Below are 24,426 nucleotides of genomic sequence, written 5' to 3'. Positions count from 1 at the left end.
AGAATGCTCTATATGTTCCACCATATAGACACATCATTAGTTATCCATTGTTATAATCCTAATTTGATCAATGATCCTCTATATGAATGATCTACACTGTAAAGGGATTAAATTACTGTTACACCCTACAATGTATTTATTCCTTAAAACACTTGACCCCGTATAAATGATATTTCAGCTTATGTGAAATGAGTACTCCACCATTTATGTTCGTTTGGTCAAGCTCGAAAGAGATCATCCTTTGCTTACTATTCGCCAGATAGAAGCTATAGATTCCATGTTTATGATAGCGCTCCCACTCAATTGCACTACCGTGTTCCCAAAAAGTACGTATCACTCTGACCTAAAAACAGGCTTAACTAACAATTCAAGGAACACGAATAGCCTTTCAAGATTGAGCCTAATCATAATAGGATTAAGATCATTTGATGTAGGATCAACTAGGCGATATTGACTTGAATAGATTTTACTGTAAGTTTAATTAAATTTAAGTCAAAGTTCAATATCGGTCCCTTCCGATGCATACTCCATGCATCCAACCTGAGCTTTACTTTAACCAATGCTCTGGAAAGAACATAGCACTTCTCCAAATGCAAGTAAACTCTGTTGTAGATTATCATATCAGTAAAACCCTATGTCTGATAAATCTAAGAAACTTTATTCACATAGTCATGTTTACTTTCCAATGTGTTGACGGCACAATAAACAGGATCAAGTATGTGAAAAGGGTTTCAGATGAATTTGTACATTATATACATTAATCATGAAATAAATCATGTGAACCATCCAACATTAAATGTTATTTCTGATCTATATTAATAAGTAAATCTGATTATATTGAAATGAGTTTTATTTAGGGCATAAAACCCAACAAACTCCCACTTGCACTAATATAAAACAAAAAGTGTGTTTGAAATAATCTCAACACCTTGATATAAAAATCAAGTGTAGTAGTAGTAAACTCCTCGTAATAGGATCTGAAAGGTTGAATTAACCACAACCTTTTCTCCACTATTACTCTTCCTTTAATCACAAAATCATTGATAATGTGAAATTCCTCTCTATATGTCTACTCTCTTGGGATACTGGATTCTATATCTTTGGCAACTACTTTTGGTTAATCAGGAAATTAACACTAGTAGTTTAAGGCAATTTGGAATGATGCCAAAGATGTATAGAACTTTCCTTAGACTGAATAAGTACCTTTCCTGCAACCTTAACATTCAGTCCCTCTCTGGTAGACCTAGAGACTTCAGATAGGTTTTTACACTTCTCCAAAATCACTATTCCACCCCCAGAGTAACAACCATCTTATCAGAAAGATTTACTAGCACAAAGGCAAATTTCGAAATCTGATATGGTGTAGTCTAAGAGTTTTAAACACACCCTTATAGACTAACATATAGTTCCTCTTCTTAATCTTAAGATTTACTTGATTGTCTTCCAATGTTCTCCTGGATTAATCTGATACCTACTCATTACTCCCACTCAACAGCAAGTGTCTGGTCTAAGGCATACAAAAGCATATCTAAGACCTCTCACTGTTGATATGAGAAATTCTTTCATGGCTTTATCTTTTCTGGAATAGTTGAGACTTTTCCTTAGATAAAATCTATGCCTAAGAAGTTGTGAAGCTTCTATAGATTGCCATTAGAAAGAAAATGCTTCAGCATCTTACTAAAGTAAGTTGCTTGCATTAGAGTAAGTATTTACCAGGTATACCACAAGCCATAGGTTTAGATAAACTCAAACCTATAATACTAGGAACAGGAAGTTTTGTTAAGTCCATTGAATAGACTTATTAACTAAAATTTCCTTTTATGTCCTTGTAATAGAAAACTTTATGTTATTCCATGTGAATGGATTAAACCATAGTTCTATTGTCTTTCTTCTTAGTTTCTTATCTTGACAATCCATTACTTGTTTAAACTCACAATGGATTTTAATCACTAGTGTCTCCCAAGTCATAAGAAGGTGAGTTCCTAGAAACTCTCCCACTACGACGAGGTACCGTGAATTATGTCGAAGAAAACTAAATGGTATTGATCTCTTCGGTTGTGACAAGACAACAGAGGTAGTGGGATCATCATATGTTATATAAGATGATAGAACACTTTTGGAATCAAGAAAAATATCTCCATTATTTGCTACTTGTTTTCAGACTTAGTCATTATCTTAGAAAAGTAGTATTTGTTTGAACAAATACTTTCTTATCTATTGACAATGGGATGGTCCACCCCTAATCACTTAGAATAGCTAACAAACCATGATTAACAGTTCTAGCTTTTCTTAAGATTTTGATTAGGTCATCCATGAATCTAGTAATGATTTACATTAAGTAGCCAACCATTACATCATTCTGAAATTGTATTACCATAGAAGGATTTAGGCAACGACTAGTAACTAATCATCAACATGCAACTCGAAATTTACGGGAGGTAAGTTTGGATATAATTCAAAAATCAATTTAATGATCTTTGAACTGCATATCTACTAACTATTTCTCCACCCCTATCAGTTCGCAAGATCTTTAACCACTTACCTTAATGGTTTTAACCATTGCTAGAAATTAATGAAATTTTTAAACATTTCAAATTTCTTGCTAAAAGGTATAATCTAGAGTTTTCGTTTTAAGAATACAACGAAAAAGTCATATCCACCCCTGAATGTACATCCATCTGCGAATGAGATGAACTACTTTCAGTGGATATAGGCATATTAACTCTTTGCAGAGATCGATCTTGTCAAATCCACTATGAACAAGATACAAATGCCATAGATTAAAAAAAAAAGTGTGGTAGTGTCTTTTGATGACTTAGGTTTATAAAAGAATTCTTAGAATAGTGCAAGTGGATCCTGGTCACAGAATACCTAACTCATATTCCATACAGTTTCAATCCATTTATAGAAGATGGATATTAAACCCTTGAGAAAGTGTAACTGTATTGTATCTGGAATAAGAAATATAAGAAAATTTCTGTTTGGATTCTAAAATTAAAGTCAAAGACTTAAATTCAACCAAATATAATGAGTAATTCTTTCTTGGACCACCACTACTAATACAAACTCTAAGTCTGATTTGCCCATACAAGTAGGAGATTTTTAAGATTGAGGATTTATATCAGTTGGGAATAGAATTTCGGGATTATAATCATATTCGTCATATAAAATGACATGAAATGATTTATAGACCATTCATCCAATGATATGTTTTTAAAGCTAATTCGAAATGAATAAGCTAAGAGGAATTAGGATAATTTCGTTTAAAATAAGAATCCAACGATGCTTCAATTAGCGAAAGTCAAAGTAATCTTATTTACACAATCTTCTTGTTTCATATCGTAAAAATACTAGTCTAAGGTGTCATCAATTGATGAACAGCTAGATGTCGCATATACAATATTTATCTTTCGAGATCTAACACTATTATGTATGTCTAATGTTGAAAATCCACTAGGGATTTATCTCATTAGATAAACAAACATGTTGGACCAACAATGAAGATTCGAAATTAAACTACAACTTAATAACAGAAAATAACATGGTTCAATATAAATTCATACACAATTCAGAAATTATAAGCATATAGCAAGTAGGAATGACAAGTGAAAATACTAAAACTTACAATCCTAAATAATTTCCAAGGTTTTTCAACAAACTGATACAGTGTCCCGTTTAGGCGAGAGTCAAAGTATCATCCATTGAATAGAGTTGTCAGCTCATCTAAAATGATAATCATTCTAGCAACCTTTTATTCGATCAAGGATGGAATTCAGCGTTGTCCCGTTTAGGCGAGAGTCAAGGCAATTCTATCTTATGAGCTTCCACCATTGTTTCATAATTTGCAAGTCAAGTATGGTCGCCACCATTAGGGTGATCTATACCATACAAAACACTTACAAACTACTTATCATGCGAGGTTAAACGGTGCGAAATTGCTAATGAACGTTCCTCCATTAGGGAGGATTACTCACTAAAACAAACGCGGTGTAAAACTCACAATGGAGACCGAATGTCTTAATAATAATCAAGCTCATTATTTAAAGTGAGCGGTATTTTCTTTGATTCTCTTTATTTATTCATTTATTTTAAATATATATATATATATTTATTTAATTAAAATTTCCAATTTAGAATAAAAAATTCTAAATATAAATTTTAATTTAATATTTATAAATTTTACTTAGATGGATATGAAAATAACATGAATTATTTCCATCTTAGTAATAATTTCCAATAAATATTTAGAAAAATATTCAATTTAAGTTGTTACAAAATTAATTTAAATTAATTTACAACTCAAATTTAATTTTCTATAAATATATATTGCATTTCGAAAAATTAAAGTATATAAGAATACAATTTTCGAAAAATGCATATTAAAATAAAAAATAAATCCTGGAAAAATTATTCTAATTTAATGTTGGCCCAAAATTAATTAATAAAATTAATTTACAACAAAAAATATAATTTTCCTATTTAATTAAATATATAAGAAAAATTACAAATATTTAAGTATGATGATGAAAATCAACTTAAATATTAATTTTCTATTTAATTAAATACATTAGAAAAATACTTCAAGCAAAAATATCATCTATCTAGATTTTCCTTTGACTAATTAATTCAATTTCTAATAATAATATACTTTAATTCAATTTATTTTAAATTAATCAATAAATGAAAAAATCATTGATTTAAGTTGATCCAAGAATTAATTAAAATAAATAATTAATTTACAACTTAATCTATTTTTCAAGATAAAATTCGAAATTCTAGCATTTAAGAAATGCAATTTCGAAAATTGATTAATAAAATAAAGAAAAAATATATTTTGAAAATTATTTAAATTTAGTTGAAAAAATAAATTTCAACTAAAAATAATTTTCTATTTAATTAAATGTCATGAAAAAGAAATATTTAAGTATGATGATAAAAATCAACTTAGATATTTAATTTTCAAATTAATTAAATGTATTAAATTCAGGAAATAAATAATTAAGTGTAGAGAAGGCTTAATTATTAATCTCTAGTTTAATACTAGGAAAAATATACTTAAAATAAATTGTACCAAAATTAATTAATAAATAATTAATTTCACAATGTATAATATTTCCTATTTACTATTACAAATAATAAGTAGTCTAGAAATAACTATCTAGAAAATATCTTATTTGACTAAGTATCTTTTCCACAAAATTTGAAAAATATCTAATTTAAGTTGTATTAGAAAAAATCTAGAACTTAAATATTTTCAAATTTAAATTTAATTAAATATCAGAAATTAAGTTGTAACCACTTAATTTAAAAATATTCCATTTTAAGTTAATATTTGAAAAGATATTAACTTAAAAAATATATAAAGAATCTTAATAACCAATGCCTAAAATTCCTCAACTTAATTTTGAAATTTGAAATTCAAAAGATATTCAGATTTAAGTTGGTTAGTTGTAGATAACTAAATATCAACTTAAATAAGAATATTTAATGAAAATTTTAAATTAAGTTCCAGAAAGAATCTAGATGGTTATAATTCTATATTTAATTAAATACAAGAAAATACATATAGTTTAGCTTAGAATAAAAAATTCTTTAAACTATAATTTTCTTAAATTAATTTCAAAATAAATGAAATTAATTATGTTGCTAATCAATTTTATTAGGTTAAACTAGTGTAATTAACCTAGTACAGTTGTTTAAATCAGGCAAATGGGCCTTCACAATTGGGGTGGTTTGTGTGAGGGGGTGCTGGGTTCAGTATGTCGTACCCACTTCTATGGCTCCCAACTCTCACATAAGGCCCAAAAGAGAGGAATTTAACCTTAATAAGAACAACTGTTATTAATTGAATAAGCCCAAAACTAAATGGGCCTAAATAAAATCTATCAAGAACTATGATATTTTATTTAGCAACAACAACCTATATGCATCTATAATAAAATTAAACACATAGGCTCACACAGGCACACTTTGGATGGGTCCTATCATGTTGCTAGGTCATACACAGATGAAAGAAGATTGTAAATTATACCTGTTACAAATTATTATCTTGACCAAGGGAGCCATCAGATCATTAGATCTGACAAAAAGTAACCATGGCTATTTGCAATCAAGTAATAATAGGTTTTGAAAACTTACACATAAGCTAAAACCACATACTCCTGCAACAAGGTTAGCTGGATAGTTGGAAGTAGGATTTATTTAATTTTAAATAAATAATTTCGAAAAATAAATAATTTAAAAAAAATATTTAATTAATTTCGAAAATAAAGTTTAAAAAAAATATTTAATTTCGAAAATAAAAAAAAAATTAAATTTCGAAATTTTAAAAAAAATATTTAAAATTAAACCTACTATTTTAAAAAATTAGGTTTCAACCAACCTAAATATCATTTCAAAAATTTGCTAACTACTTTTAAATTTTTAAATGTTATTTTATAAATAAAAATTAAATAAAAAATTAGAAAAGATAAATAAATATCTTTTCAGATTTTAAATTTAATTTAAATAAATAAAATAACAAAATTTAAAAGTTAGCAAAATATCTTACCTCAATTTAAAATTACATGATTATAAATATCTTATTTTAAATTTAAATAAGGTCAAAATATCTAAAAAGATTTAATTTAAAAAAAATATCTTAAAAGATAAGATATAATTAAAAATATCTTAAAAGATAAGATATCTTAAAAATATCTTAAAAGATTTTATAAATATCTTATAAAATCTGACCTTAAATTTAAAAAAAATAAGATATAATCAAATTTAAAAATAAGATAGATTTTTAAGCAAGAAGATAGATACTAATTCTATTCAAATTCAAATTACACTAATATCTTGAATTAAATTTAAAAAATATTAAATTAATTCAAAATGATAATTAGAATTGAATTAGGAATAGTAATAGTATAAATACAAAACTATACAAAAAATTGGAAGTTAATTCCATGAAAAAGCATGAAAAATCGAAGAAAAACGAAAAAATTCGAAACTGTACGGACAGATTTGCGATCGCAGGAAAATATCAACACAGCCCCGATTTTTTCAAATCTTCAAAAAATCATAACTAATTCAAATAAAATCCAAATGAAGTTCTGTAAAAGCCTAACTTGCTTAATTTTTTCCATACTATCCAATAAAAATAATTTCAGAGATAAAATCGCAACTATTGTTCACGAAAATTTCACAAACATTAATCAATCATCAAATAACACTCAATACAACATGATACCATCCAAAGAACATACAAACAATCGTTTTAAAGTCCATATTTCTTGCAAGTAAATCAATTACCATGGCTCTGAGGCCAGTTGTTGGAAATTATTTTACCAGGATCTTAGATCTACTCACAAGTATGTTTATTAACACCCTAAATATGAACTTTCTAAAACGATGAAATAAACACATATAAAGTTTAAGAAACCTTACATTGGGTGCAGCGGAATATAATGACTCCTTCCGTTCAGATATCTAGCCCTTGATTCCTTTCTGTAGCAGAACATTATCAATATCTGAACCTGGATCTCTTTCTCTGAATCTTTGATGCTGAAACTCCTTTGCTGATGATCTTTCTTCACGATCTTCCTCATTATGATTGAGGTATCACTTGATGTGTGTGGGCACTACTCATACACTAAGGATTTCGAAATTATCAAGGAAGAAGAAAGAAGAAGTGATAACTAAAGATAGGGAGAGAGAAGGCTCAGTTTTTCTGAATCAGAAGAAGTCAGAAGAAAGTCTATTTTTCCTGAAGCCTTCACGGTCTATTTATAGCATTCCACTAGGGTTAGATTTGAATTTTATGGCATTAAAATAATGAAAAAATCAACTTAAAATACTACAATAGGTGGCCGGCCATACACTAATGGATTGGGCCTTGCTTTTTGCAATTTTGCAATTTTAACACCTTTTGTATCTGATTTTCTCAAAAATGCCAATTTCCTAATTCAACCATTTAAATGCCAATTTTAACTATTTAATAATTATAAATAATTATTAAATAATATTGTCATTTATCATATTTATTAATTGAACCATACAAAGTATCATAATTACCAAATATGCCCCTATAAACTCTTTCTTTACAATTTCGCCCTTACTTAGTGAAAAATTCACAAATAGACATAGTCTAATTTGAGAATTATAATTAATTAATCAAAACCAATTACATGAGTCTTACAAGCAATATTATCTCAACTAGTGGGGGGACCATGGGTCTATATAACCGAGCTTCCAATAAGTAGATCAAGAATTTAGTACTAAAATTCACTAACTTATTAATTCTTCGTTGAATCCACGCATAGAACTTAGAATTGCACTCTCAGTATATAGAATGCTCTATATGTTCCACCATATAGACACATCATTAGTTATCCATTGTTATAATCCTAATTTGATCAATGATCCTCTATATGAATGATCTACACTGTAAAGGGATTAAATTACCGTTACACCCTACAATGTTTTTATTCCTTAAAACACTTGACCCCGTATAAATGATATTTCAGCTTATGTGAAATGAGTACTCCACCATTTATGTTCGTTTGGTCAAGCTCGAAAGAGATCATCCTTTGCTTACTATTCGCCAGATAGAAGCTATAGATTCCATGTTTATGATAGCGCTCCCACTCAATTGCACTACCGTGTTCCCAAAAAGTACGTATCACCCTGACCTAAAAGCAGGCTTAACTAACAATTCAAGGAACACGAATAGCCTTTCAAGATTGAGCCTAATCATAACAGGATTAAGATCATTTGATCTAGGATAAACTAGGCGATATTGACTTGAATAGATTTTACGGTAAGTTTAATTAAATCTAAGTCCAAGTTCAATATCGGTCCCTTCTGATGCATACTCCATGCATCCAACCTGAGCTTTACTTTAACCAATGCTCTGGAAAGAACATAGCACTTCTCCAAATGCAAGTAAACTCTGTTGTAGATTATCATATCAGTAAAACCCTATGTCTGATAAATGTAGGAAACTTTATTCACATAGTCATGTTTACTTTCCAATGTGTTGACGGCACAATAAACAGGATCAAGTATGTGAAAAGGGTTTCAGATGAATTTATACATTATATACATTAATCATGAAATAAATCATGTGAACAATGCAACATTAAATGTTATTTCTGATCTACATTAATAAGTAAATCTGATTATATTGAAATGAGTTTTATTTAGGGCATAAAACCCAACATAAAGCATGTCTGAGACCTCTCACTGTTGATTTAAGAAATTCTTTCATGGCTTTATCTTTTCTGGAATAGTTGATACTTTTCCTTAGATAAATAAAATCTATGCCTAGAAGTCGAGAAGCTTCTATAGATTGCCACTAATAAGAAAATACTTCAGCATCTTACTAAAGTAAGTTACTTGCATTAGAGTAAGTAATTACCAGGTATACCATAAGCCATAGGTTTAGATAAACTCAAACCTATAATACTAGGAACAGGAAGTTTTGTTAAGTCCATTGAATAGACTTATACACGAAATTTCCTTTTATGTCCTTGTAATAGAAAGTTTAGGTTACTCCATGTGAATGGATTAAACCATAGTTCTATTGGCTTTTCTTCTTAGTTTCTTATTTTGACAATCCATTACTTGTTTAAACTCACAATGGATTTTAATCACTAGTGTCTTCCAAGTCATAAGAAGTGAAGTTCCTTGAAACTCTCCCACTAGAACAAGGTACCGTGAATTATGTCTAAGAAAACTAAATGGTATTGACCTCTTCGGTTGTGACAAGACAACAGAGGCAGTGGTATCATCTTGTATCGAATAAGATGATAGAACACTTATGGAATCAAGAAAAATATCTCCTTTATTTGCTACTTTATTTTCAGACTTAGTCATTTTCTTAGAAAAGTAGTATTTGTTTAAACAAACACTTTCTTATCTATTGACTATGGGATGGTCCACCCCTAATCACTTAGAATAGCTAACAAACATGCAAACCATGGTTAACAGTTCTAGCTTTTCTTAAGATTTTGATTAGGTTATCCATGAATCTAGTAATGATTTACACTAAACACCTAACCATTGCATCATTCTGAAATGGTATTACTATAGAAGGACTTAGGCAACGACTAGTAACTAATCATCAATATGCAAATCGAAATTTCTGGGGAAGTAAGTTTGGATATAATTCAAAAATCAATTTAATGATCTTTGAACTGCATATCTACTAACTATTTCTCCACCCCTATCAGTTCGCAAGATCTTTAACCACTTACCTTAATGGTTTTCTACCATTGCTAGAAAGTAATGAAATTTTTCAAACATTTCAAATTTCTTTTGCATAAGGTATAATCTAGAGTGATCGTTTTAAGAATACAATGAAAAACTCATATCCACCCCTGAATGTACATCCATCTTCGAATGAGATGAACTTACTTTCAGTGGATATAGGCATATTAACTCTTTGCAGAGAATGATCTTGTCAAAACCACTATGAACAAGATACAAATGCCATAGATTTAAAAAATATGTGGTTGTATCTTTTGATGACTTAGGTTTAGTTACATCAAAGTGTTCTTAGAATAGTGCAAGTGGATCCTGGTCACAGAATACTAAACTATATTTCATACAGGTTGAATCCATTGATAGAAAATGGTTATTAAACACTTGTGAAAGTGTAACTCTATTGTATAAAAAAAATTATTTGGAATCTAAAATTTAAAGTCAAAGACTTAAATTTATACCAAATATACATGAGTAATTCTTTCTTGGACCACCACTACTAATTTTACTCTAAGTCTAATTTGCCCTTACAAGTAGGAGATTTCTAAGATTGAGGATTTATATCATTTTGGGATGGAATTTCGGGATTATAATCATATGCGTCATTAAATTTCTTAAAAGAAAATAGAATGACATGAAATGATTTATAGACCATTCATCCAATGATATGGTATTAGGCTAATTCGAAATGAATAAGCTAAGAGGAATTAGGATAATTTCGTTTTTAAATAAGAAACCAACGATGCTTCGATTGAGAGACAAAGTAATCTTATTTATACAATCTTCTTGTTTCATATTGTGAATACTAGTCTAAGGTCATCAATTGATGAACAGCTAGATGTTGCATTTACAATATTTATCTTTCGAGATCTAACACAATTATGTATGTCTAATGGTGAAAATCCATTAGGGATTTGTCCCATTAAAACAACAAAACATGTTAGACCAACAATGAAGATTCGAAATTAAACTACAATTTAATAACAGAAAATAACATAGTTCAATATAAATTCATACACAATTCAGAAATTATCAAACATATAGCAAATAACAAAGACATGTGAAAATACAAAACAGACACATCTTAAATAATTTCTAAGGTTTTCAACAAACTGATAAAGTGTCCCGGTAGGCGAGAGTCAAAGTATCATTCATTGAATAGAGTTGTCAGCTCATCTAAAATGCAAACCATTCTAGCAACCTTTTATTCGATCAAAATAATAATCTAACGTTGTCCCGGTAGGCGAGAGTCAAGGTCATTCTCATTTTATGAGCTTCCACCATTGTTTCATGTTTTATAAGTTTATCTCTAAGTAGTCACTGTAGGGGAGAGTCTAATAGAGACGAAAACTTACAAAACACTTATCAAATGAGATCTTACGGTGTTAAATGCGTTCAACGAATAACCATCCATCAAATTTGGTGTTAAAAAATATTTTTACTCCAATTACAATATTAAAAATTAAACTAACAAAAAAAATTTCTTATTATTATATTAATTTTCAAATAAAATAAAAAAAATTAATATCATATTAATTAACAAAAATCACCACAATTGTTATATTTAACTAATAATTTTCGGCAAGTTAAAAATTTTCCAAAATTTTGTAGGATGTCTTAAATAACTATAAAGTACACGACAATGAAAAAAAAGACCAAAAAGTCTTTTGAATTCCGAAATATGTAGGAGTATATCAGTCCGCCGCTTTTAAAGAAGATTGTTTTCGGCGTGTTAATTTTTTATAAATTTTTCAAAATTTTATAGGATGTCTTAAATAACTATAATATACACTATATATAAAAAAATGACTAAAAAAATCTGTTAGATGCCGAAACAAAAGTTTCTCTTTTGAAGAGGAAGCCCCTTGTAGACGTAATTAACTCAGTTTGATTGATAAAAATTATATTTTTTAAGAAAAAAAATTAACAAAATATTTTAGATAAAAATAGTAATACATAATTTTATAATAATATTAAAGCAAATTAATTTAAAAGATAATTATGGTAGAATTATGTATGTAAATAAATTGGTGGCGAAAGTACTCAAGTAATCAATTTTGTCATAGTTAACTATTAGTATAAAAAATTGATATCAAAATTTGTAAGTAAATTTATTTTTGTAAATAAATACTTATAAATAATTCAAATTTTTATAAAAAAAAATATTAATAATTCAAAATAAAAATTAACAAATTTTTAAATTACTAATATTATTTTTTTAAAAAATAAATATTATTATAATATGTATAAGATTTTAATTGTATATAAGCAGTCTTATCGTAAGAGTCTACACCTTACATCATAATAACCACATCATCTAAAAATCAATGGTCAAAAAAAGTTCCCTACCGGTAGGGAACGTTTGCTAGGTCCTACCATAGTCTTACCCTTTATATATATATATATATGCTTTTTTAAAAAGCTTATTCATATATATATTTAGAGGGATATGATTTTGTCCCGTTATTGTAATTTTACGGATTGTAATTTGTGATGTACGACAGCCGTCAGATGAGGGAGTTATTTGATCTGACGGCTGAGATTGATCTAGGGGTAGTTAGGGTTAAAAAGTAGAAACGTACCCTGACACTCATTTAATATACCCTGAGACCCATCTAATGTACCACAGAATACATTCCGTGAAAGTACATCACGGGACAAAATCATATCCCTATATTTAGATATAGATATAAATATTTTAACAAAATATTCTTTATTAATTTTATTATATTATTATATATATTTAAAAATAAAAATTATGTAAATATTTTATATAAAGAAATTTAAATTTAAAATATTATAGATATTTTTAATCATATTTTTAAATTTATTAGTTTAACTTTGAATTAAAATAAAAAAAATTATGTAAATATTTTATAGAAAAAAATTTAAATTTAAAATTTTATAAATATTTTTAACCATATTTTTAACTTTATTATTATTTATTTTATATTTTAAATTGAAATGGTTATAATAAGAAATTGATTACTTTCCATTTTAGTTATGGTAAACTGATTCACACACTATATTTTTCGTAAAGTTTGGGAACAAAAAACCTTTATATCAAATTTACGAATCCAGCCTATATATAGACACACTCAAATTTGATTATGTGAGTTTTGATTAAGAATATAGTAAATTACAATATATAATATGTATTATCAGATACATTACCTAATTAAGAAAATTTAAAACATTTAAAAAATACGTATATATAATCATATCCAAATGACACATCAATGTAGTACTAGCTAAATTTTTTTTTCTCGAAGATTAAAATCTCAAACTCCATTTAAAAATTTGAAGAAAATTATATTACCTAATTAAAAAAAATTAAATATTTACATCACTTAATTGAACCTAATTAAAAAAAAAACTAATTATATGTGAATTGCACGTAATATCAACCGAGTATATATATATATATATATATATATATCTAATATGTATAAGTACCAGGTTGTTGGAGACATCAAATGGAACTTAAAGACTCGAATCAACCTATTTTTGCCAAAGAAAATTAAAAGTGTAGATAGGGATTGGTTTTATGCTTTATAGATGTATTGTATAAAATGGAAGATAGTTGAGTAGAGGGAAGTAAAGAGAAATACATTGTATATATTTTTAGGCCCTTGTGTGGGTGCTATTATGGTGTAAATATGTTTGTGCAATACAACTCACTGATTTATTGAAAAAAATATATGTATAACAACTAATGAAGTAGAATGAAAAAAAACTATAGAAAAGGAGTTTACCACACCACGCGTTATAAAAATAGAGAAAAAAAAGTTGTCAACTTATAACATCATGCGTATAAATTTTGAGATATTTTCTTCTTCTAAAAAAATACAGATCTTAGAGATATTTTTTAGAAAATAATTTTAGTTAGTGTATAGTATGTTTGAGCTATATATTTTTCATTAGATTTTCTTTTGTATTCAAATTATCTATGTTTCTATAATTATTAATTGTATTAAGTGTTTTTGTCAATTATTTAACATTTAGTTTAATAAAATAAATGTATAGATAATTTTTTTTCATAAAAAATTAAAAAATTGAGAGAATTAAGGAGAGAATAGATAAACTATTTGGAGTTGTTTTAGAATGACATGTCACCGTCTCATATCTCTCATTTCTATATAAATATATAAATAGATAGATTAATTCTACTGCTTTTGCTATTGGAGCTTGGAACCATAATGTGTATAGGCGACACCAGAAGAAGGTTAAGAATAAATAAAAAAACGCAGATTCAAGGCCTTGACAATAAGTCCGACCTTGAAAGTAAGTGGGACATAAGAAAAAATTATTTTTGGGTCCTTATTTAGAAAAAAAAAATTGTATTTTTCAAAATTAGTAAAAAATGTGTATTTTTAAAAGTGTTTTTTTGGCCCTGGGATAGGTGAGCCCTAGGCACAGGCCTAGCCTGCCTATGCGCAGGGCCGACCTTACTTGACAATCATAATTCTTCTTCTAATAGGTTGCGTCATATTTTAGGGCGTTTAATTACTTTTAGGGCCCGTATAGAATTCAGGAGTGAATTGGAAAAGATTGGATTAGATTGGACTGGACTAGACAAAATTGGATTATGGTGAAAGTAATCTTATATTTGGTTTAAGAATAGTGGACTATTTTATTTATTTTTGTTATCCCAATTTTGGCACTTTGATGTGGCATCACATACTGGTGACACGTGAAATCGACTTCACCTATCTGTCTGAAAGAGATATGCCGAGTAGAACACCGCATGTATCTACACGAACGAAGCCTTCTTAGCCGTGCAGTGGACAGTCCGAACAGCGTGCCAACACTTAGCAACTTCAACACTTGCATCGTAAATCACAGAAGCAATCCCTATGATCATATCACAGAGATATGGCAAGCTGTCCAAATCCCTTAATCAGTGTATTCTCTATTTAATGTGTAATCTTACCAATTATAGACATTGCAAGCAGAAGGAAAGCTTTCCCTCAAAGCTTATAGCCCTATAAATAGTGATTTATTCTCACTAGGCAAAAGATGGAAAAATTGATCCAAGAGTATATACTCAGAGATATTATTCATCTGAAACCCTTTTCACATACTTTATCCTGTTTATTGTGCCGTGAACACATTGGAAAGTAAACATGACTATGTGAATAAAGTTTCCTAGATTTATCAGACACAGGGTTTTACTGATATGATAATCTACAACAAGAGTTTACTTGCATTTGGAGAAATGCTATGTTCTTTCTAGAGCATTGGTTAAAGTAAAGCTCAGGTTGGATGCATGGAGTATGCATCGGAAGGGACCGATATTGAACTTTGACTTAGATTTATTAAACTTACCGTAATATCTATTCAAGTCAATATCGCCTAGTTGATCCTAGATCAAATGATTTTAATCCTGATATGATTAGGCTCAATCTCGAGAGGCTATTCGTGTTCTTTGATTTGTTAGTTAAGCCTACTTTTAGGTCAGGGTGATACGTACATTTTGGGAACACGGTAGTGCAATTGAGTGGGAGCGCTATCATAAACATGGAATCTATAGCTTCTTCTGGCAAATAGTAAGCAAAGGATGATCTCCTTCGAGCTTGACCGAACGAACATAAATGGTGGAGTACTCATTTCACATAAGCTGAAATATCATTTATACGGGGTCAAGTGTTTTAAGGAATAAATACATTGTAGGGTGTAACGGTAATTTAATCCCTTTACAATGTAGATCATTCATATAGAGGATCAGTGATCAAATTAGGATTATAACAATGGATAACTAATGATGTGTCTATATGGTGGAACATATAGAGCATTCTATATAACTGAGAGTGCAATTCTAAGTTCTATGCGTGGATTCAACGAAGAATTAATAAGTTAGTGAATTTTAGTGCTAAATTCTTGATCTACTTATTGGAAGCTCGGTTATATAGACCCATGGTCCCCGCACTAGTTGAGATAATATTGCTTGTAAGACTCATATAATTGGTTTTGATTAATCAATTATAATTCTCAAATTAGACTATGTCTATTTGTGAATTTTTCACTAAGTAAGGGCGAAATTGTAAAGAAAGAGTTTTAGGGGCATATTTGTTAATTATGATACTTTGTATGGTTCAATTAATAAATATGATAAATGACAATATTATTTAATAATTTTTTATAGTTATTAAATAGTTAGAATTGGCATTTAAATGGTTGAATTAGAAAATTGGCATTTTTGAGAAAATCAGATGCAGAAAAGGTAAAACTGCAAAATTGCAAAAAGTGAGGCCCAAATCCACTAGTATAGGGCCAGCCACTTTTGTAGGAAATTTAAACTGATTTTTTTTCATTATTTTAATGCCAAATAATTCAAACCTAACCCTAGTGGAATGCTATAAATAGATAGTGAAGGCTTCAGGAAATTTACACTTAAAATTTCTACTTTTTCATTCAGAAAAAACTGAGCCTTCTCTCTCCCTATCTTTGGCCGAACCCACTCTCTCTCTCTTCCTCATTGAGATTTCGAAATTCTTAGTGCATGAGTAGTGCCCACACACAGCAAGCAATACCTCAATCATAGTGAGGAAGATCGTGAAGAAAGACATTCAGCAGAAGGAGGTTTCAGCATCAAAGATTTAGAGAAAGAGATCCAAGTTCAGATATTGATAATGCTCTGCTACAGAAAGGAATCAAGGGCTAGATATCTGAACAGAAGGAGTCATATTATTCCGCTGCACCCAATGTAAGGTTTCTTTAACTTTATATGTGTTTATTTCATCGTTTTAGAAAGTTCATATTTAGGGTGTTAATAAACATACTTGTGAGTAGATCTAAGATCCTGGTAAAATAAATTCCAACAACTGGCCTCAGAGCCATGGTAATTGATTTACTTGCAAGAAATTTGGACTTTAAAATGATTGTTTGTTTGTTTTTGGATGGTATCATGTTGTATTGAGTGTTATTTGATGATTGATTAATGTTTGTGAATTTTCGTGAAAAATAATTGCGATTCTGTTTCTGGAATTATTTATATTGGATAGTATGGAAAAAATTAAGCAAGTTACTTTTTTACAGAACTCAATTTCGATTTAATTTGAATTAGTAATGATTTTTTGAAGATTCGAAAAAATCGGAGCTGTGCTGAAATTTTCCTCCGATCGCGAAAACTGTTCGTACAGCTCACAATTTTTTCGTTTTTCTTCGTTTTTTCATGATTTTTCATGGAATTAACTTCCGATTTTTTGTTTAGTTCTGTATTTATACTATTACTATTCCTAATTCAATTCTAATTATCATTTTGAATTAATTTAATATTTTTTAAATTTAATTCAAGATATTAGTGTAATTTGAATTTAAAAATAGTTAGTATTCATCTTTTTTGCTTAATAATCTATCTTATTTTTAAATTTGATTATATCTTATCTTATTTTTAAATTTAAGGTCAGATTTTAAATTTTTAAATTAAATCTTTTTCTTAAAATAATTTGACCTTATTTAAATTTAAAATAAGATAACTATAATCATGTAATTTTAAAAAGATATAAGATATTTTGCTAACTTTTAAATTTTGTTATTTTATTTATTTAAATTACATTTAAAATCTGAAAAAGATATTCAATTATCTTTTTTAATTTTTTATTTAGTTTTTATTTATAAAATAACATTTAAATTTTAGAAGTAGTTAGCAAATTTTGTAATGATACTTAGGTTGGTTGAAACCTAATTTTTCAAAATTGTAGGTTTAATTTTAAATTTAAATTTTTTTTATTTCGAAATTTTTTCAAATTTTATTTAAAATTTTCGAAAATAAATATTTTATTTATTTTATTAATTATTTTGAAATTAATAATTTAATTTAAAATTAAATAAATCCTACATCCAACTATCCAGCTAACCTTGTTGCAGGAGTATGTGTTTTAGCTTGTTTGTAAGTTTTCAAAACCTATTATTACTTGATTGCAAATAGCCATGGTTACCTTTTGCCAGATCTAATGATCTGATGGCTCCCTTGGTCAAGTTAATAATTTGTAACAGGTATATTTACATTCTTCTTTCATCTGTGTATGACCTAGCAACATGATAGGACCCATCCAAAGTGTGCCTGTGTGAGCCTATGTGTTTAATTTTATTATAGATGCATATATGTTGCTGTTGCTAAAATAAATTATCATAGTTCTTGATAGAATTTATTTAGGCCCATTTAGTTTTTGGGCCTATTCAATTAATAACATTTGCTCATTTTAAGGTTAAATTCCTCTCTTTTGGGCCTTGTGTGAGAGTTGGGAGCCATAGTAGTGGGTACGACATACTGAACCCAGCACCCCCTCACATGAACCACCCCAATTGTGAAGGCCCATTTGCCTGATTTGAACAACTGTACTAGGTTAATTACACTAGTTTAACCTAATAAAATTGATTAGCAACATAATTAATTTCATTTATTTTGAAATTAATTTAAGAAAATTATAGTTTAAAAAATTCTTTATTCTAAGCTAAACTATATGTATTTTCTTGTATTTAATTAAATATAGAATTATAACCATCTAGATTCTTTCTTGAACTTAATTTAAATTTTTCATTAAATATTCTTATTTAAGTTGATATTTAGTTATCTACAACTAACCAACTTAAATCTGAATATCTTTTGAATTTTAAATTTCAAAATTAAGTTGAGGAATTTTTGCCATTGGTTATTAAGATTCTTTAGATATTTTTTAAGTTAATATCTTTTCGAATATTAACTTAAAATGGAATATTTTCAAATTAAGTGGTTACAACTTAATTTTTGATATTTAATTAAATTTAAATTTGAAAAATATTTAGGTTCTAGATTTTTTCTAATACAACCTAAATTAGATATTTTTTCAAATTTTGTGGAAAAGATACTTAGTCAAATAAGATATTTTCTAGATAGTCATTTCTAGACTACTTATTATTTCTAATATTTAAAAGGAAAATATTATACATTGTGAAATTAATTATTTATATAATTAATTTTGGTACAATTTATTTTAAGTATATTTTTCCTAGTATTAAACTAGAGATTAATAATTAAGCCTTCTCTACACTTAATTATTTATTTCTTGAATTTAATTATCTTGAAAATTAAATATCTAAGTTGATTCTCATCATCATACTTAAATATTTCTTTTTCATGACACTTAATTAAATAGAAAATTATTTTTAGTTGAAATTTATTTTTTTTCAACTAAATTTAAATAATTTTCAAAATATATTTTTCTTTATTTTATTAATCAATTTTCGAAATTGCATTTCTTAAATGCTGGAATTTCGAATTTTATCTTGAAAAATAGATTAAGTTGTAAATTAATTATTTATTTTAATCACAGCCGGCCCTATTGGTGTGCAGCCAGTTCTACTGCACAGGGCCCAACCAAAGAAAGGGCCCATATTTTCTATAATTAAGTTAAGAGAAACTTGCCTACGTGTGCTATTTGTTTTGGTTTTTTCTTTTTTTTTGTTGTTAAGTTATATATTGGTCAAAGCCTAGAATTTAGGGGCTGAATGATTTTCTCTCATTTTAAATACCATTTCAATCATTTTTTTTTCAAAAAAATTAACTTGCCGTTATCTTTAAATTCCCTAATTTATAGGCTAGCAATGTAAGTAACGGTACAATTCTTTTAAAATTTATTAATGTTATTTAGTTGTTTTTTTCAAACCTTTTATATGACTATATATAAATATCTAATTTAAGCTTTTCATCAAAATTAAAAATTAAAATTGTTTCAGAGAATTGAGAGGAAAGGCATTACATATATTTTGCTCTAATCTATATTTTTAGTTTTCTTTTCTTTGATAGAAAATATAAAATAAAAAAATTAGAGAATAATATCATTCATTGAAATTTCTTGAGGCAAATTTATCAACGATTAATAGAAGGTATGTGTTTAATATTTACTCTTTGCTCATTTTATCTACGTTGTTTATTATTTTTAAATCTGTATTTTTGTTATATTTAATCTACTAGCCATCATCAATAATATTCATATATTAGTAGTTAGCTAGTTTCTTCTTCCTTGTTTTTTTACCTTTTATTTTTTAAAAAAACTAAATGTACCTATTTATATAATGCTGAAACTAATGGAGAAAAAGAAGTATGTACTCTGTATATGATGTAAATTCACCCTTGTTTAATACCGCCAATCAATCATATTTTTGTCAACTTTTTTTTTTTAATTGAGATTAATTGTTAATTGTTATTTAGTTAATTACTGTTTATTAATAAATTTACTTATTGCAGAAATATTATTGCATAAATCAAAAATTAATTTCAAATGGGCATTGGGCAATTGGCGACTTTGAATTTTCTCAATTTGACGTTTTAACTTTGAAGACGGAATAGCAGCAAACATCAGGTTCTTTCATCCCTTTTTGAACTTCCAAATAATAATTATTACTGTCTTAATTGTTCTTTGAAATATTATATTAGTTGTTGTTGTTTTTTTTTTACTATGTCTCTTAAAATTAAAAAATATGAGTCTGGGTATGAAAAACGTAAGAAAAAGAAAAAAATTGAGGAGTTAACTCAATCTCAAAGAGGAGCTCTTGACAAATTTATTATAAAAGAACCACAAGTTTTTTTTGAAAATCATAATCATAATGTTGTTGATGTTGAAATTTCTGAAAATATGCTGCCTATTATTGAGAATCATAGTGAAAATGATGATGTGGAAAATAGAGGTGACATGCCTATTGAAAATGATAATGTGAAAAATACAGGTGATGTGCCTATTGAAAATGATAATATAGAAAATCAAAATTTTGATTCTGAAAATTGCAATGATGATCATTTGAATAATTCACTCGAAAATAAAATTTTAGAGGATAATAATAATGACAATGCGGAGCAAACAAACTCATTTAAAAATTTACTTGATATATTTGATCCAAGAAATTGGGATGCTCTTGATCCAAAAATGATTGATTTATTAGTGATGAAGGGTCCAAAAAGAGATTGTTCTATTATGACTGGCCCTAAGGGTAAATTTTCTAGACGATTCACTGCTAATTTGTATACTAGAGTTTTATCAAATGGAGAGAAGTGTGATAGAGATTGGCTTGTTTATTCAAAAGAGTTAGATAGAGTATTTTGTTTTTGTTGCAAAGTTTTTAAAGCAGGGATTGTTAGAGGACGATTAATAAATGAAGGCTTTAGTGATTGGGTACATATTGGTGAAAGACTTAGAGAGCATGAGATAAGCATGGAACATGTTAAAAATATGACCACTTGGTATGAATTGCGTCTAAGACTCCAAAAGAATCAAACAATTGATAAAGCGACTCAAAGACTAATTGAAAAAGAAAAAGATCACTGGAAAAAAGTTTTACAAAGAATTATTTTAATAGTTAAATTTCTTGCTAAACATAATTTGGCCTTTCGTGGATCTAATGAGAAATTGTATCAAAATGGTAATGGTAATTTTCTAGGCTTAATTGAAATGTTGGCAGAGTTTGATCCTGTTATCCAAGAACATGTTAAACGCATTACAAATGACGATATTCACATTCATTATCTAGGACATAACATCCAAAACGAATTAATACTTTTGCTTGGCTCTGCAATCAAAACTGAAATCATTAAAAAAGTTAAACAAGCAAAATATTTTTCTGTGATACTTGATTGTACTCCTGATGTTAGTCATCAAGAGCAAATGTCCTTGATATTGAGATATGTGGATGTTTCTTCACATTCTGTTAGCATTGAAGAATCTTTTTTAGGATTTTTAAATGTGAATGATACAACTGGTCAAGGACTTTTTGATGTGCTACAAAATGAGCTAAAAAAACTTGATCTTGACATATTTGATGTGCGAGGGCAAGGTTATGATAATGGATCAAATATGAAAGGAAAACATCAAGGTGTTCAAAAGAAATTTTTAGACATAAATCCAAGAGCCTTTTATACTCCTTGTGGTTGTCATAGTCTTAATTTGATTTTGTGTGATATGGCTGAATCATGTAGTAAAGCTAGAGATTTTTTTGGAGTTATTCAACGCATTTATACGATTTTTGCCAATTCTACTAAGAGATGACAAATTTTGAAAGATAATGTGAAAGGATTGACTCCGAAACCATTGTCATCCACTCGTTGGGAGAGTCGTGTAGATAGTGTTAAGGCTATAAGATCTCAAATGTTAGATTTTAGAGAAGCTTTACTTGAAGTGTCAGAAAATGATGGACTTGATTCTAAAATCAGAAGTGAAGCAAAATCCTTAGCAACAAATGAACTTGGTGATTTTGAGTTTGTAATAGCAATTATTATTTGGTTTGAAATCTTATCTTCAATTAATTTGGTTAGCAAGCTTTTACAATCAAAGGATATGCTTATTGATGTTGCTATGGATAAAATAAAGGAGTTAATTTCTTTTTTTGAGCGATATAGAGAAACAGGTTTTTATAATGCCTTGAATAGTGCTAAGGAAATTGCTATTGAAATGAATATCGATCCAGTTTTTCCTCAAAGGCGCATAATTCGAAGAAAAAAGCAATTTGATGAAAATTTGAATACCCCATTTGTTGGGTTATCTGGAGAGGAATCTTTTAGAATTAATTATTTTCTTTACCTTATTGACCAAGCCATTGTTTCTCTTACTAAGAGATTTGAACAATATCAAGATTATGAAAATATTTTTGGTTTCTTATTTACTTCTGACAAGTTACAATCGTTAGACAATGCAAATTTGAAGTCTTGTTGTAGTCATTTTGAAAAGGCATTGAAACATAATGAACAATCTGATATTGATGGGAATGAATTATGTGTGGAGTTGAAATTATTAAGACAAATCTTGCCAAGAGAAAAAATGAGAGCTATTGACATATTAAATTTTTTGAAAGGCATAGATTGTTTTCCGAATACAATTATTGCATATAGAATTTTGTTGACTATTCCTGTGACAGTTGCTTCTGCAGAAAGAAGTTTTTCAAAATTAAAGTTGTTAAAGTCCTACTTGCGGTCTACCATGTTACAAGAAAGGCTTAATGGATTAGCATTAATAGCGATCGAAAATGATGTTTTGGAGACGGTAAAATTTGAAGAGTTGGTTGATGAATTTGCTTCAAAGAGTGTTCGAAGGATGGCCCTTTTTAAGTAGAAGGCTGATATCAGCTTGAAGTTGTATTAAAAATAATAACAATTTTAATAAAAATATTTGAGTTTATTTGTGCTTAATTTTGTAAAATATATTATCTTACTATAGTAATATTTAAAAATATTATTTACAAATTATAATTTTTTTTTTTATAAGGGGCCTAATTTTTATAATTAAAATAGGGCCCCCACAATGTTTAAGACGGCCCTGATTTTAATTAATTTATGGACCAACTTAAATCAAAATTTTTTTCATTTATTCATTAATTTAAAATAAATTGAATTAAAGTATATTATTAGAAATTGAATTAATTAGTCAAAGAAAAATCTAGATAGGTGATATTTTTGCTTGACGTATTTTTCTAGTGTATTTAATTAAATAGAAAATTAATATTTAAGTTGATTTTCATCATCATACTTAAATATTTGAAAATTTTCTTATAAATTTAATTAAATAGGAAAATTATATTTTTTGTTGTAAATTAATTTTATTAATAAATTTTGGGCCAACATTAAATTAGAATAATTTTTCCAGGATTTTTTTTATTTTAACATGCATTTTTGAAAATTGTATCCTTGAATACTTTAATTTTTCGCAATGCAATATATATTTATAGAAAATTAAATTTGAGTTGTAAATTAATTTAAATTAATTTTGTAACAACTTAAATATTTTTTCTAAATATTTATTGGAAATTATTACTAAGATGGAAATAATTCATGTTATTTTCATATCATCTAAGTAAAATTTATAAATATTAAATTAAAATTTATATTTAGAATTTTTTTTCATTCTAAATTGGAAATTTTAATTAAATAAATATATATTTAAAATAAATAGAATAAATAAAGAGAATCAAAGAAAATACAACTTTTTTTTTTTAAATAATGAGCTTTTAATCAAAAGACATTCGATCTTCATTGTGGGTTTACACCGCGTTTGTTTTAGTGAGTAATCCTCCCTAATGGAGGAACGTTCATTAGCAATTTCGCACCGTTTAACCTCGCATGATAAGTAGTTTGTAAGTGTTTTGTATGGTATAGATCACCCTAATGGTGGCGACCATACTTGACTTGCAAATTATGAAACAATGGTGGAAGCTCAT

The 24,426-nt window shown here is 27.7% G+C and overlaps 1 pseudogene; it reads left to right on the top strand.

Moving 5' to 3' along the window:
• The first annotated feature begins 20,525 nt into the window (after window positions 1-20,525).
• LOC115696543 (uncharacterized) lies at window positions 20,526-23,324 on the top strand (annotated as a pseudogene).
• Window positions 23,325-24,426: the final 1,102 nt, after the last annotated feature.

This window comes from Cannabis sativa, chromosome 7, assembly GCF_029168945.1.
Source record: "Cannabis sativa cultivar Pink pepper isolate KNU-18-1 chromosome 7, ASM2916894v1, whole genome shotgun sequence".
Classification (NCBI taxonomy): Eukaryota; Viridiplantae; Streptophyta; class Magnoliopsida; order Rosales; family Cannabaceae; genus Cannabis; species Cannabis sativa.
The sequence above is the reverse complement of the archived record's forward strand: the minus strand, read 5'-3'. Positions and strand labels throughout refer to the sequence as shown.